Source organism: Megachile rotundata, chromosome 9, assembly GCF_050947335.1.
Source record: "Megachile rotundata isolate GNS110a chromosome 9, iyMegRotu1, whole genome shotgun sequence".
In the NCBI taxonomy this organism is placed as follows: domain Eukaryota; kingdom Metazoa; phylum Arthropoda; class Insecta; order Hymenoptera; family Megachilidae; genus Megachile; species Megachile rotundata.
In genome coordinates, this window is record NC_134991.1 from 3,147,888 (window position 1) to 3,165,422 (window position 17,535).

The 17,535-nt window shown below is 31.2% G+C and overlaps 1 protein-coding gene across 4 annotated transcripts in view; it reads left to right on the plus strand.

Moving 5' to 3' along the window:
• The window catches only part of LOC100880726 (uncharacterized), a 235,716-nt gene that overhangs the window by 194,814 nt on the left and 23,367 nt on the right, over positions 1–17,535 (plus strand). The window contains exon 1 of one of the 4 annotated variants that reach the window (XM_012291206.2): positions 11,643–11,832. The exons of the other annotated variants lie outside the window; for them this stretch is intronic. The gene's annotated coding sequence lies outside the window, so the exon portion shown is untranslated. Of the gene's footprint in view, positions 1–11,642; positions 11,833–17,535 lie in introns of those variants that run through there. 4 annotated transcript variants of the gene reach the window in all.

A 17,535-nucleotide genomic window follows, 5' to 3' on the forward strand; every position in this document is an offset into this window, starting at 1 on the left:
TATTAAAAAATGAAAAGAATGGTAAATTGAAAATATTCATTAAAGAAGATAGTATTGTAAGTAAAATTGTAATACACCGCAATGGAAAGAAGCTTTTCGCTTCTTTTTGAAAATAATTTCGGAAAATCAAGTTTCTATTTCCTTTTCAAAAATAATTTCGGATAAAAGTTTATTTTAAACAACCTGTATATAATGGAATCTATTAAGGTATTGAAAGCATTTGACCCATTAGGAGATCGAAAGCGACCGATTAACTTTATCTGGATATTTCTAGTTTCCTACCAAATCGTTACTGCACACTCAAAGGTACACAAAATATTCGTGACAAACTATCATAAATCGTTATACGAGCGGCGAAAGCGTGTTTGTCCGGAGGGGTTAAATTTTATTATGCTAGAAAATAATCATTGATTGCTTAGTGAATCTTGTTATACAAGTTGCTTCACCTGAAATATGGCGTTACTCGTAAATTGTTTAAAGACATAAATTATATTCGCGATGTTATTTCCGATATCTTTGTATCATTATAAGGAACTAAAATTCACTTGAGTCATTTAATCCTTCATCGTAATTTTAGTTCGATCGTTAAAACAGTTTCTTAGTCATTGAATAACTTGTTAAGTTACTTTAACATACATTAGACATATAAATTGATTGAATACGTGTTCTATGAACTTTGGTAGGTATATACATATGTAACATATTAAGCATAACAACAGAAGCAGATATTAGAGCACAACTTTTTACTAGGTATGACTCTTAACTGTGATTAAGTATTATATGGAATAATGATATTTGCATTGCTGAAATAAAAATTTCATAAACAAGTTTTCTGAATTTAAAGTTCTACGATTATTTATTTATTAATTTTTCAAGTATATGCAGTTTTACTATATACATATGTTGAATCACCTTGAGTCTACGCATGCATGATTTTATAATATTATCAATTTACATGAATTATAAAATTTTTTAAATTTTATATATACAATGTACCGTGTTAAAACATCAGTGTAATGCAAATTTAATTACCTATTTCAATATGTATCGTCTATTAGGTGGACTTTCAAAATTTAGTATTCATTCCTTATTATTATACTTACAATTAAATGAATATCTTATATATTTAAATACTTTCAAGTAGTATGTTGTACATACAAGTTTTACATCCACAAGTATCAGAGATGATTAATTTCACTATAACTTTCTACTAAATAAACAATTTCTTTAATCATACCTTGCATCTATTAGTTACAGTTGTCAATTCTGTTAAACCGTTATTTCGCCAATATGGTTGAATTAACCCGAATCAAAGCCCGTATTTCAAAAAGTTTTTGCCATTTAATTGGGAACAGTTCGCGTCAAGAGATATTCGATTCGCCTCCAACACTATATTTTCCGCTTCTCCGGGTATCGTTAATAACGTTGTAGGATCGTTTCCCGGTTATTTCCGGATGAAAGCAACGAATGATAGAGAGGAGAAGTGGCGAGTGAAAGAGGCGAAGTACGATCGGCTGGATTTTTCCCTTCGAGAGAAAGTTCTTGATTGGACCTGTGCGCACGCCATAATAAATTAAACGAAAGTTTAAGTCGTCACGATCCCTAGGAGAAGATCGCTACCTCGTGTAGCACGCTGCAGATGATGCGGATGCTGTGACAGGGACGAATTTCAGCGTAAAAGTAATGTAACGCAAGCGTAGTTTCAGCGTAAAAATAATGTGATTCAATATGACGTTATAAACTTAATGCAGTCTTTGTTTCGTCTGCACATTTGAATTTGATTCAACTATTAAAAGCTACAACACATGTAAATATACGTACAGGGTGTATAAAAAAGGTCGAAACCCTTGAATATTTCGAAAAATATAAGTTTTATCAAAAAATGACCTTGAAGAGTCACTGGAAGGTCACGTGAAGGTCACTTCAATTTTTTTTAAAAAAAACATACTATATATTTTTGCATATTCTTGTAGCTTACCTCGAGAGCTTTCTAAAACACTATGATAAAGTATTTTTTGATTAAAAACTTTTTGAGTTATTAAGGTTTGAAATTTCCAATAATTTTGACAAATTACAAAATATCTTACAAAATATTCACTTTTCAATAATCTTACCCTAATACTTTTATGCACAAAATAATGAGATAAATTGACTGGCGTAAAGAAAATACACAATTGTTTAAAAAAAAAATAAGTAAATAAATTTTCAAACAATTTTTTTAAACAATTGTGTATTTTCTTTACGCCAGTCAATTTATCTCATTATTTTGTGCATAAAAGTATTAGGGTAAGATTATTGAAAAGTGAATATTTTGTAAAATATTTTGTAATTTGTCAAAATTATTGGAAATTTCAAACCTTAATAACTCAAAAAGTTTTTAATCAAAAAATACTTTATCATAGTGTTTTAGAAAGCTCTCGAGGTAAGCTACAAGAATATGCAAAAATATATAGGGTGTTCCATTTAAAAAAATTGAAGTGACCTTCACGCGACCTTCTAGTGACTCTTCAAGGTCAAAATAATATTGCCAGTAAATAGAACTTTTTAAACCCTACAACTTTTGTCTGAAACATTTTTTGATAAAACTTATATTTTTCGAAATATTCAAGGGTTTCGACCTTTTTTTATACACCCTGTATATGTATAACTTTAATATATTTTTACATTGTGTGTTACTGCATGTTATTAAACTCTTATTACAAAAGGGTAATGCATTTTCAAATATGCATGTTCAAATTTATAAATTTTTGCATATCATATGACTGATTGTGAAAGATGAAATGGTTTATACAGTTTAATCACATGAAAAAATGCAAACCTATGTCTACACGTATTATATCAATGTAAGAATTGAAATTCGAAAAAAGTCTTACGCATATACACTTCGTTCGCATTTTGAATAACTGGTTCTTGAACAAATAAATCAATCATTTACAAGATAAAATCTTTGTACTTTTCTATGTTAGTGTATAAAACGTCACAGAAAAAATAGGATAATTTAAAAATTGCATTTTGATCTATTATTTATACCAGAATAAATCGAAAATTTAATTATCATTCTGAAAGATAAACAATTAAACAATTGGTACCCCCTAAGAACATTATTGAATTGCAAATTATTTCACTTTCTGTTGAAATGAAGAGCCAGCTATGTTGCATAAAAAATAATGGTGAAATATTAATGCAATCAGTTTTACCAAATCTTGACGTGCAAATTAATATGCCATACGTGTTATTTTGCGATATCTTTGAGTCATAAAATTATATTAAACGTTTATATGTTTCAAAATCGGCCATTTAATATATAATTATTGTAAATATTGTTGCAGAAATATCATCGCAATTGAGTAGTGCATTTTATCACGTGCTAAAAGCGACCTGTTGGACATCTGGTTTGTTAGGGTCATAAAGTATCACATTACTCCAAGAGATTGCTCCGAAGCTCGTCCCTGTATTATAGTAGGCCGGATGCTTTCACTCTCGACAAATATTTTTCGACGAACGAAACACTCTTTCTCCTCCTTTCCCCCACTCATCTTCTCCTTTCCTCTGGAATAGTATCTTCGTAAAACGTCCTTTTCAATACGATTCTTCGATCAAGGTGTGGCTGCAAACTCCCACGTTCCTTGGCAAGTGATTCCCATGGTATCGTGCTTGGCATGCTAACGTTGCGCATCGATACACCTTCTCTTTTTTGCCGTTAGCTGCTGGCATTATTGTCTTCGTGCAAAGTTGTCCGCATGCAGTCAATCATTTACTGACATATAAGATAAGCAAAAGATGCAACATCATCTTCAGCATTAGGTTATCGCGAATTAAGATGGTTATATCTCAAACTTACTTTACTAGGAAATTTATTTAAAATTTAACTGAATACAAATAATAATGACATTTAATCACCGGTGATATTTCAAAAGATACGTGCGTATTAAATCGTAGATAATTATATTTACAGTCATCATTGATCATGTACGATATGGGACGAAAATTTTGTGGAAGTAAATTTCTAAATCTAGAGCGAAAATTATATTTTAAATTTTGTTTAAAAAATAAAAAATTATAAAAAAATGTTGGAATCCGGGTTGAGGAATAAAACCACTTTACAATAAGCAAAAGTTTATTGGATTTAAAACCTCTATGATTACGCCGAACTCAACTTTAACAGAAAATCGTGTGAAGAATAGAAACAACGACCTCCTTGCTAACTTACAGCAAAACTGATTCTCTGTCTAAACTCTTTCTACAATTTCTGGACTCTTTCTCACCGAACCCGTGGTCAGTGACAATATATATATATCCTCTCTCTAGTGGGGGAGGACAACCTTAGCCCTTATGACTAATAGTGGATGTACGCTGTTTTTGTTGTTGTGCATCGAGAGAGTCATGGTTTGGCTATGACTTATTATTTGTTTAAGATAGGTCATCCAACAAAAATATAGTGTAAATTATTCTAAAAGAAAATACAAATTATTATTTACCATAAAATTTTTAAAATGAAGTCTTGCTGTTAGAAGGACAAATACACTTATCATTAATAACTTGTATCCAATTATCACCAGGAAAAATAGATACTTTTAGCTTCCTCTGGACTATTGAGTTTTCTTACATTTTATAAATATCATATTAAAAGTTTGAATATTTATAATACAAATTTTTAACTAAATTTATTTCATTTGTCATGTTTTGATATCACGGCTCTTAAATTTGACTTTCATGATAAAATCACCATAAATATAGAATTTTTTAACATAAATAATTCGATACAATTTGAGCATATTTTCCTTTATAAAAATGCTCTAAAACAATATTTATTTATTACCGGTCTTAATCGTTAGTAACAGCAAGCAATGATCCACTTCAAAATAAACAGTCGTACAATTTGATTAAAAAAATTATCATAAAGTTTCATTTATATTGAATTAATTTGACATTTAAAGTTTGTTACAGATGGCAATATATGTTTAATATATATATTTTGTTCATATCTTCAATGTAGCTACACAACTAGTTGGTTGTAATAGAATTATCATATTGATTATTTACGATTAGTACGAATTAGGTTCCAACATGTTAAGTACTCGATTTGAAAATAATAAAAAAATCTAATATCTACCGTAAAATAGTACCCTATGTTAATTAAAAATTTTAAGTTTGATGAAATTTGGTGAACCTATAAACACTTCATCAATACATTCAACGTAAAATGATCGATTCTACACTTGTACTGAGTTTTCACTTATGGCACGTAACTTTGTTTTATTTCGCAATTATTGTGAAATGCTGGTCAGCACATGTGAAATGACTATAAACAACTTATAGTTACGGCAGCAATTGGTAAATCTTTTCCGAGCAAGATATATATAAGGATTTATATTATATGTGATGTAATTGCAAGTAATTCAGGAAACTTAAATCGTACTTTACGTAACTGTCACCGTGTTTTTTCAAGCATTTCCGGTAATTTGTCAGAAAAATATTTCTAACAAATGTCAATCAATTTTAAATTGGGTATAAACTGCAATAATTGTAATTTAAACTGATTACAAATAAACTAAAAGCTTCTAAGCAATTGTTTTTCTTATAAATGGTCAAGGTTATTTTGAGCTTTTTAAATATTACTATATATATTAAAAATATATGTTAAATTTAAAGAGCATTATAGCGAAAAATTATTATACTTGTTTACATTTTTTCCAGTTAAACTTTAGTACTTTGTACAATTCATCGACTAAGTACGTACGATAAAATGAGTATAAATAGCATAAAAAAGTAAACATAATGTGTGCACTGTTGCAGCTTTTTTGCATATAGTTAATATTTATAAATTTAAACTTGTTTCAAGGTTGTAGTATAGTAAGTCGTCAGGCAGCCCTTTACAGGTCAGTACCTTTACTTTTTAGAAAAAAAGCTATCTAGTAGCCACTACACAGCATAAAATCGCTTTGTCACGAATTACTTTAATCCAGTTTATTAATGTACCGTTAGATAAATACCTTCTAGATCCATGTAGGTCCATGTAGATTTTATCATGATACAAAATATTCCATAATTATTAATTTCCTTATGAGAGCAATCTCATGACAATGTTAAAGACTTCCAACTTATAACTTTTCCTCAAATGCTGCTGAAACATTATATGTATAAAAATGTTCAGTTAGTGAATGATCATCCGCCATCTGACAATGACCATCCGAGAAAAGCTCTATAGTTTACTTTCTTTTTTAATATTTTTCTACGATCAGTTGATAAAAATGTGTATCAAAAATTATATTCATATTAGTCATATTGCAATTTACAATTAAGAGACAGAATGGTAAACAGCAGTATAGTCAATTCGCAATTTCAGTGAACTTTTTGGGGATACAACAATTAGTGAAAGGTTTGTAAAGTGTGGTAAAGTGCCCGGTCGTCGAAGTCCGATGGTAGTTTTTCCTGGATTGTCCACCAAGCTACTATCACCTGATTTGAAGCAGACAAACCACTTCCGACTATTGTCTTTCGCCTATTTCTTCGTTGAGATCGCAAAATGATCTGCCTTCTTCCATTCTTGTAGTGGTAGAGCGTAGTATGTCAAGTACAAATATAATTTTCAATTTGTAATTTTATCAAGTAAACGTACAACAATACTTTTATTAAAAAAGTGTGAAAAAAATACTAATTTTCACTAACAGAAAACTTACCTACATAAACGGTACATAATTACGCACCGATTCAATAGTTACGTTCATTACAGTAAACTTTTGTTATATAATTATCTCGCTCATTAAATCAGATATATGTATATGTATTATATGCAGAAAGTAAAAATAATATACTCGAACAATTTAGACTTCACATTTGAAATACAAATAAAGCGGTAATTTTAGATTTTCAATTTATCCGAATATAACTAAAATTAAGCTAGGTTCTCAACGTGAGAAAAAGCAAACAGAAAACAATAATTTAGTACAGCATATAATAAAATTTTAATAATGACTTAGCTTCAATGTAGTTACTGAGTACAATGGGTAAAAAAGTACCATTTCCAAGATTTTTACTGACATCAACGAAGCTAAATTTTGAATAAATATATTTTATACCTTATACTAATATTTCCACTATCATTTTATATGTTATGTTAATGACGCTTAAAATTTTCATTCGAATCACTTTTATTATTGAGATTTTATTTATTTACTTAATTAGAAAGACTTGTATTAATTATTTTGAACCGTAAGTAATAAGTATATCAAAATATTGTGAAAACATATGGTAAAAGTCGAAAATAAAAACACTGTCTAATAAAATTTGCAACTGCCTCAAAATAATACCTAACGTATTAATAATATCACATAATATAATTTAAGAATTATGGCTGTAAAGATATAAAAAACGTTAAATTTAATTAACACGTAAGTCAACACAAAGTATCCCCCAAACGGATTAACTATATTCAAATTAAAACGTATAGCGACATTCCACGTCACTATAGGCATTGGGTATACCACTTGATATGTTACTTTTCTTTTGAAATTCCCTGTATGTAGGGAAGAAGGAATGAGAGACACTGTTAGAGTCTAACAATTCACAAGTGACAAGATCTTTGCTACCAGTGTGAAGATTAATGAAATCTCGTGCAATTAAGTTTGATCTGATGATCACGATTCGGCGAATAAATGCAAGTTATTAGAATGGTTACGTATATTTGCTATTCTCTGTAAACTTTCAATTATACGTATCGCATCAATGACGTTAATTGTAAACCCGGATGTGAATGCAACCAGACGAAGTTTACAATCATGATGACCAGAATTAATGAGGTTTTCTTGTGTCAATTTAGCAACAGTTCTACTATTTAAGATTTCTTACGAAAAACACGAAACTATGTACAATCAGTAAATATGTAAACTAATTTTGGACTTTCTAAGGGATTTGTTTAATTTATCTGCAGCGGATGACGCATCGGTACATCCAAACGGCACTGGTCATACATACTAATATGCCGTACTGATCATCTTCATAGTTGAAATATTGGTACTTTAAAATTTTATTCACTATTGTGAAAATAACTAACAACGTATTAGTATCAATAAACAAATTAGTAGCACGTTTTATTAAAATATTATAAAAAATATAGGAAATGATTATCGAATTTCATGTTTATTGTAATAATCCATTAAGGGTGCATAAAAGAGCCTATGTTTATATAAATATTCTTCTTATTTTTATTTATAGGATATGTTAGTAACATGATACGGGCAAAACTGGAACACACTACATATGGTAGCGAATAACAGAGCAGTTGTCATTTCATATCATACTCTATAATATAAAATCATAACGTAACGGTGTCACGCGTAACACGTAACGCTGTCACAGTTATATTGTATTCTATCATATTCTATCATACTCTCTATAGTATAAAATCATAACGTAACGGTGTCACGCGTAATGCTGTCACGCGTAACGCTGTCACGGTTAGGTTAGGTTAGGTTAGGTTAGGTTAGGTTACATCTGTCACGTTTATATTGTACTCTATAGTATAAAAGCATAACGTAACAGTGTCACGCGTAACATTTTCATACTTACCAACCTAACCTAACCTAACCGTGACAGCGTTACCCGTGACACCGTTACGTCATGATTTCATACTATAGAGAGTAATGGTGCCACGTGTAACACTCTGAGGCTTATTCCGCACTCTACAGTACGAAATCATATCGTAACTGTGTCACGCGTAACGCTACATCGCTTATACCATACTCTATAGCAGGGATACGCAACTAGATTTTTCGACGGGCCAAATGTAAAATTTGAATGTTATATCGCGGGCCACAACAGTAAAATTAAGAATTTACAACCTATATTTTTGTCTTCTTTGAATTATCCAGGAATCACCACGTGGAGGTGAGACAAAGTCGATTCCCATTTTTTTTAATTTTTTCTCTTTTCTGTATTCGGAATCTCAGGATTCAGTTTAATTTAGTTTAGTTTTCATTTTTTTCTGCGAGTCAAATTTGGACGTCGCGGGTCGGATTGAAGAGCCTCGCGGGCCGGATCCGGCCCGCGGGCCGCCAATTGCGTATCCCTGCTCTATAGTATAAAATCATAGCGTAATGTTGTCACGCCTAACGCTACCCTCTGCATTCCACAGTCTACGGTCCACCCACCATGTCACTTTGGAAGCGCATTCCAAGCTTCGCCAATAGGCGCGTAGTGCATTGGGGGGTTGGGCCGCGAAGCGGCCAGGGGGCACAGCCCCCTAGTTTTTTAATAAAATGTTTATAACAATACATTAACATAGCATTCCCTTTTTATTTTTATGAATCGAATTTGTGATTTCAAGAAATATAGAACATCCTAGTATTTTACTGTCAAATTTTATTACTCAAAATTTGTTGTAATATTTCAATGCTTGTCGCGACAAATGTATCTAATTAAACGATTTAATAGAACTTAACCACAGCTTGGATGTATGCGTTTGATTAATATTAATGCCAACAAATAAAAGAAGTGAAATATATTACCAGGAAAGTGATTGTTTCGTTGTCCAAAAAATTCCTATATGCAGTCAGTGTTGTCTGTCTATTACTTTGAACAACGGAGATTTTATTATAATAAAACGGTATCGATCACCGTTGGCTACTACGATATTTAACATGTCAGTTAGTCCTGGGATAAGAGTAATCATAGCTCGCTATCTTAAGCGGTCTACTATGTCTCATATGCCGCTCAGCGACCGATAAAGTATTACCGAGATATCACTCAGGAAGGTCTTTCAAATATCTCGTTACACCGTTGGAGTAGTGAACACTGTTGGCTTTGAGGGAACTTTTCGAAATGAATCGAAAGTAGGAAGCGCATAAGGCATGATTTCAATCGTCCAGATACAAATTTTCCTCTCGTTTCGTGGCACGTAATATCTGAACGATCCTTTCTCACTACGACCCGGAGGGCGAGAAAAAAAAGAAACGAGAGAGGTTTGTACTTCAAACGATGGTAATCACTTCCTCGTCAGTCGTAAGAATCCGGTCCGATTTGCGATTTGATTATGTCGTTCACTGAGTATTACAATTTCAAAGCAGTTCCGACCGCCTAGAAACGGAAAACGGTATGTTGTCTTCTCGATGTATCGGAATCCTTTTTTCTTTTCCTATCGTCGCCAACTGTATGTCCGTCAAACGAATTCGTGTTGTACAGCTGATTGAAAGGCATGAGATACGATTTGTTGCAATCTAGCACAAAAATAAAAAAACTTCGCATTTACACGGCCAGTGGCTAGCAATCCTTTACGGGATTTAAAAAATTCGGTTTCATATGACGATAATTTTAACTTACTATTAACGCCAGAAAAGATAACATGCTGCAACTGTCACGGTGGTCAGAGCGTTAATAAAACAGATGATTAATTTTTTTAAATCTGGCATTTATACAGTTTCACACATTAACACGATATACACTATTCTTGCGTTTGTTGCTTTATATAATATTATAAGAGGTGTTATTTTCAATATTATATTCATTTTATAGAAGAATAAACCATTCATTGCAGATTAAAAATACATCAGCACCTTCATTTTTCTCTAATGTTTAGTCGAATAAATTTTGAATAAATGTCGCATTTTCAAACCTAATAATCGGACACTAACCGCTTTCTATAAACTAACAGTACTTAAAAGAAAGTCGAACTACGGGATGTTTTCTATCACGCGTCTTGAATATTCAATATGAGGTTGTATTTCAAAGCGTAAACAACCAATAGTTAATATTCCACAAAAGAAGTATACCAATTTTTATAAGAGACAACTTGTAATTTATCGTAAACAGAAGTGTAAAACTTACCGAGAAATAGTTCAGTTTTTACAATTAGTAATGAAGAACTGTACAATAGCAGACATCGTTAAAAAATATAAGGAAAAAGTTGCATAAGCTTAAACCTCTAAACTTCCACACTCATAAAATTCTAAAATCCTAAATTTTCAAATACCTATATTTTCAAATTTTGAATTTCCTAAATTCTCAGAACCCCAAATCCGCAAATGCCTAAATTATAAGATCTGCAAATATCCAAATTTTCAAGTCCACAAATTATCGAAGACCCACATTAAAGATCTTAATTTGAAAATTTCGAAATTTCTAAATCAATGAATGATAGAACCTTCATTTTCAATGCCGCCAGTTTCCTCACGAAAGTTGGTATTCTTCATCATTAAATGCAACGACATTTCAGTGTAACATTCAATGTTACATGCGTTTGATATTAATAGCTTGATTAGATCTACTCATTGAGAATACACGAAGAACATGTAAGTTTCGCTTCTTACTTTGCTATTCTTTTTAATTATTGGTTACGGGAACATAAGACAATAAACACGATGAAGATCGTGACTTTCCGGGTTAGCAATTTCATCGTATTAAGTTATTATGATTATACGGTGAATGATGGTTTTTTCTCTACCGTATATCACCACACAGAAAGACAATAACAAAACGTCCGGTTCTTGCTAGAAACAATGGCATAAACAATGTTGAAAGCGTGGTACCAACAAACAAATTCTCTTGCGGATCATCCTCATTCTTGTTGACATCAGAAACTATCATTGAATAACGAGGTCGCGTAAGCGGTAGATTAACGTTTGATAACTGCCATTGTCGCGTTGTGGAAGAGGAATATACGTTGTTGAAGAGGTGACGCATCGGCTAACGTTGTTACTCAAGAACACGACACGAAGAGTATCTTTCGACATCGACTGTCTGATTGTTCCCTGGTAAAGATGTAACTGGCTAACACATCTTTAGAAAGAGAACATGTGTGTTGATGCGACCAATATATGTGTCATCGTATAACATGAGGTATGCATCATTTCAACACCTTGAACAAGATGAATCTCAATATGAATAGATAATTCAAAACTTTTTTCCGATTGTCTTTACTCGTCGTACTGCATATCAATTTTACTAATGTCGTTACAATCATGAAAATATATTTTATCCATCTTCGCTGTACTAAGCTTTTAAGAGGGAAATTTAAATCGATATGACGAATGCAAATTCAACGAACAATTGAAAGAGTTATGCTGCATTACTTAAATGTGTTAAGTACTTAAGAGAAATTGACATAAAAATATTGGATATGTTTATGTTACTGTGAAAGACCGAAATTGGAGAATGTCGACTTTCATCGATGAATGTCAAACATACCAAATACGTTGGCGAAAGATCGAATATTTTATTACATTCTTGTACATTCGGACCCTCACCGGTGTATGTCGACAATCACAGATATGCTCTGGTGGAGGTCCAAAAGAGAGGAGCCGATAAAGAAGCGACTGGCTCTTTCCCGCCAAATCCTGTGTTTTGCTGGGAGTCAGTCAGCTTTGTCAATCTTATGCAAGCTTTGATGATGCGAGCAATGTTTTCTTAATTTTTTTTTCCAATACCGTAATTTATATTGAATAGATACTGCAGTAAATCATGATCTTTTTCTTGAAAAATTAAATTCATTAATTGCGGGTAAACGAAAAGACAATTGTTTTCATTTTTCTCAAGAAAAGTACTCTAAAATACTTTCTGAAGCGGTTTCTGCTAAAACTAAGTGCAACACACCTTTGGATTACAGACGATTAAAACGTTTTAACGTTTTAAAAATTAATGATGAAAGGAAATTAATTGTACCATTAAAATCAGGGGAAACGAATATACAGTATTATGTTACCAATGAAGAATTGTTCAATATACTACATGAAACTCACGCCAAAATAGGCAGAGGAAGAACACGTATGCTTAGAATGTTGTGACGTTTTATAGCGACTGAATTACGGAGAAGAAAATATAAATCTCCGACATGTTCAACATTCACCATTAGTGCATGGTGAATGTCGACATTTACCGGTATAAGTCAGAAGTAAGGGTATTTAGCAAATATTTCGGACATACACCAAGCGACTATGTGAATGTTGACATTCACCGGTGAAGGTCGACATTCTCCAGATTTCAGTCTTTCACAGTAACATCTACATGTATTGTATCAATATGAAGATTAAAGTTCGATATTCAGCTTAATAACCGATATAGCAACACTAATAATATTACGCAAAAATATTAGAGACTATTAAAATATATTAGATTTAAATAACTTATAACGGCTTGATTTATAACTAACGTTAGGTGCAATTTATAACTGTTTTTAACTACAATTTATGTACACGTTATTGTATTATTTTATGTACAATTTTATATTGCACTGCGTTATGATACTGATCTCGATGTTAAGAAACACTAATTTAGTGGTTAGATAATAGTCATTAATAATAATTGTTAAACTTGACCGATTCTAATAAAAACAGTAAAACTTCTACAGATCAAATGAATGATAAATTCGTTTTGCTCAATCATTAACTGTTCACAATTTTTTGGTGGAATGCTTATAACTTTGTAAAACTATGACTATTCAGTTATGATCAGTTAATTTTTATTGATGCAGTTTCAAAGACCATACTACATATACTTAAAAGATTTTCGTAATTTTTAATTAACGTGAACCTGAGAAAGACAATACCAGTATACATTATGAGTATATGTAAATATTTTGTTATTCTTAATACACGTTATAATGTTATAGTGCAATATATTAACAAGTGTATTAAATATATATTTTATATTATGAAATATATTAGAAGAGATTTTGTCTGTTTTATTAGGTAGTTATAAATTATTATATTATTATTATATCAGTATAATATAATTTACTATAGTAAAATATATTAGTCATAAATTAATTGCGTTAAATATATTATTGTATTGTAAATGATTAAATACATTGATGTATGTATTTTTAAATTTATATGTCTCAACACATCTTTCGTTGCAATGAATAAACACTACAAACATAAAATTTTCACTTAAATTGCGGAAATTTTACAGAATTGTTCCAACAAATTACTAGTCGGTGCCGCGTTACGTTGCGGCAGCCATAAATGGTTGTGGTGAAATGTCCAACACTTTGAAATTTAACAAGTTCATCTTAGAAACCTTATTCTGGTTAATCCAACAACAGTTATCCGATAAATATGAAATTGTATGTATAAAACAGTTAAAGTTTGAACTTTGATTTAATTTATTATTTCTAAAATTTTTAATTACATGTTGAGCAACGAAACGAATGTTATCTGAGTACATCTGTAACGTCTCGCGGAACCTTTTCTTTTTGTACATTACCGACCAACTGGAATGAATCATTTATCGACAATATTTGACAATTATCGACAGTACATCAGGTATCTATTACCATATCTATCAAATTCGACAGTCGGTAATCAGTATATATATATATATATATATATCATTTATAATAATTATCTTATGATTTTGATTTAGAGTAGGTAATATTTTCCGTAAAAGTAATTGAATATTAAGTTGGAATAATTAAAACAAGATTATGTATTATTTTATTTTAATTCTAATAAATAGTTTTGTATGATAAATTTCCGTTACGCTATGATGTGCCTACGTGCCGCGATGCTCGCCCCGAAATCCTTGAGATCAGCGCTAATCCTAGAAAAGGATAGAGATACTATTTCTATTTACGGCATTATCAGACATGAAATTAATTAATTAACTAAATCAATTTATATACGTAAAATCAGCCAGTACTAAACTAATCATAGCCAGAACAAAAATTATTTCCTTCAACTAAAAAGCTATAAATCAGAATAGATTCGGCTCACGTAGAATTTGTGCTCAGTTCATTAGAAAAGGACAGAAAATGTATTTTTCGCTAAAACACCGTTGTACTACTATTTTAATATCAAATTGTTAGCCATTAATTAAAGAGCGATATTTAAAATATAATTAAACCATTAAATCTTATAATTAATGTATAATAACGAATTTATATGAAAATTGAGATATTCTGACGTCATAGAAATTCCAGGAATTCGGCGAACCTGCGAGTATAAAAGCGCGAGCGAAACCCGTCTACAAGCAGAACAGTTTTCAAAGTCGAACTATTCACAAGTCTCTTTGATAAGAATAACTAGGAACAGTTTTCGCTGTCAAGAGCCGCAACGAATCTTGATACTTGATTGGTCAAACGGGTATACGCCACTTGGATACTTGGTCGTGGGTCGATCTCGTATCTGATGTCAGTGTTCGTTTTGGCTAAAAGGGTCATGAAACATTAGTTGTCGAGTCAAATTAATAAAAGAGTAACTGTTCCGAAGAGTTATTCATTAGATACAAATAAATTTTGGTAATTTGAGTTAATAAAAGAATACTGTTCTCACTCTAGCGTAATCTTCGTTGTCGACTGCACCGCGTTAGATAATAGATAAAATCTGTCTAATTTTGCGAAAGTGTATTTAGGTACACTTAGTTAGAGAATCACACTTGGGTCGGATTCCTCGCAGCGGTAGTCTATAAAGCGCTAATATTAATTAATTTCGTCAAAGAGCATTTATATAAGTCACAATCGTACAAATCAAGATAAATCTTGTCATTGCGATAGCTTCGAACACGAGAATCGAATATACAAAGAATATCAAATTTAGTTACCTTTATAAAAGCAAAGTTAGCTTCATCAGAGATCAGATTTAGATACGATCCAATATAAAGTATTAACCAGCGAGTTTCATTCCGTTAAATTCACGATTATCTACTACATTTTGTTTAATTTGTCAAATTCTATTATTTCTATTATTATCATTATTTCAAAAGCTATTTAATTCTTTATTCTGATTAATTATTTATAATCTATATACAGGGTGTTACCTGTAACGCTACTCACGATTTTTCTCCCACTTGCAGCCACCTTACGAAAAAAAGTTTACAATAAAATTTGCAGGGTATGAAGTGCACAATAGATATTAGTAAAGCAAATTTTGAAAACAGTTTGTTCTCTTGGCAAAGTCAAGGTCACCTTGGGTTTTTTAAATAGGAACATACAATTTTTTTTATTCATAGCTTTAGAGGACATCGAGACGAATTCAAAACATATATTACATTATATTTTTATTAACATATTACTCGATTTACAGAAATGGAAATGTGAAGTAAAAGACTGGAATATTATGTGATGGAAGGCGGCATATATTACATTTTGAACATGTAATTAAATAAAGTGTATTTTTCTTATATTCTAGTCGCGTGTTTACATTCAGTGATCTCTTTGGAACCAAATAATGGTTACCCTACCAAAGTCAAAAGCTAAGTACTTTACATTTTTCCACTTCTGTAAATCGAGTAATATGTTAATAAAAATATAATGTAATATATGTTTTGAATTCGTCTCGATGTCCTCTAAAGCTATGAATAAAAAAAATTGTATGTTCCTATTTAAAAAACCCAAGGTGACCTTGACTTTGCCAAGAGGATAAACTGTTTTCAAAATTTGCTTTACTAATATCTATTGTGCACTTCATACCCTCCAAATTTTATTGTAAACTTTTTTTCGTAAGGTGGCTGCAAGTGGGAGAAAAATCGTGAGTAGCGTTACAGGTAACACCCTGTATATTTCTTTATTTTGTTGTTATTTTTATTTGTTAGTTTCATTTCTTATCGCTATTGAATAAATCTAATTGTTGAAAGATATTGACCTGTGGATTTCACTCCTTAACCGCACACCACACGAATCCCACGATATTTATTTGCGAAAACGAGTCGTTCAGTGGGTAAAAGCCGCTCTTTACCTTCCTAGCGCTCGTAACTATCTGAACTTAGGTTCCAGGATTGTTACACATCGTTGTTATAATCTCTGTTTACAAACACGAATTCGGAATATTTCAACAAACAGTACTATGTACTTCTGCATAAATTTTGGTAAATTAGTCGTCAAAGTGCATATTACACTTGTTTTCTCAAGTTAGAGCAGTACTAAATATTAATACGTTCTAGTGTATCGGCATCAACCAATGAATACGTTCTACAGCATTTTTTATCATGGTTCCGAATACTTTCTTTTATTATGTAACGAATTGATGTAATTACAAACGACCATGAGTAAGAGCAATTTGCCTTGAATTTAGTTACCGATGCAGTATTAAACGAATGACTTCTTTTTGCATATACAAGGTGGGATAAAAGTAATTTTTCGTTTCTAAAAATTCTATAATTTGTTTCGAATATAATTTACATTTTTTTGTTTCCAGAAATCAGAGCAACGTGAAAAGAGCATTTTATTAAGCATTTAAGAAAAGGAAGTTACTTTTACTTGTGAGATTTTTGAATAAAGCATGTTGCTATTAGATTTTATATAAAATTGTTGCATAAAACTGCCATTTTTTTAACCACATAATATCCTATTTTCATGCACGTGTCACCATTCTCAACTGTAATTTAAATGATATAAACATTTATTTACTTCGGCTGAAAGCAGTAAGACGAGTTATAACCAATAAATTGTATATCACATTTACATGTTTCATTCGTATTATTAATACGTTCATTGTTAAATGAATAATAAAATGGCCGAAATTATTGTGTTAGAAACAGGGAAAAATACGTATCGAAAAGGATGCGCTAAGGAATTATTACACTAAGGTTTGAATAAACTGTATACAA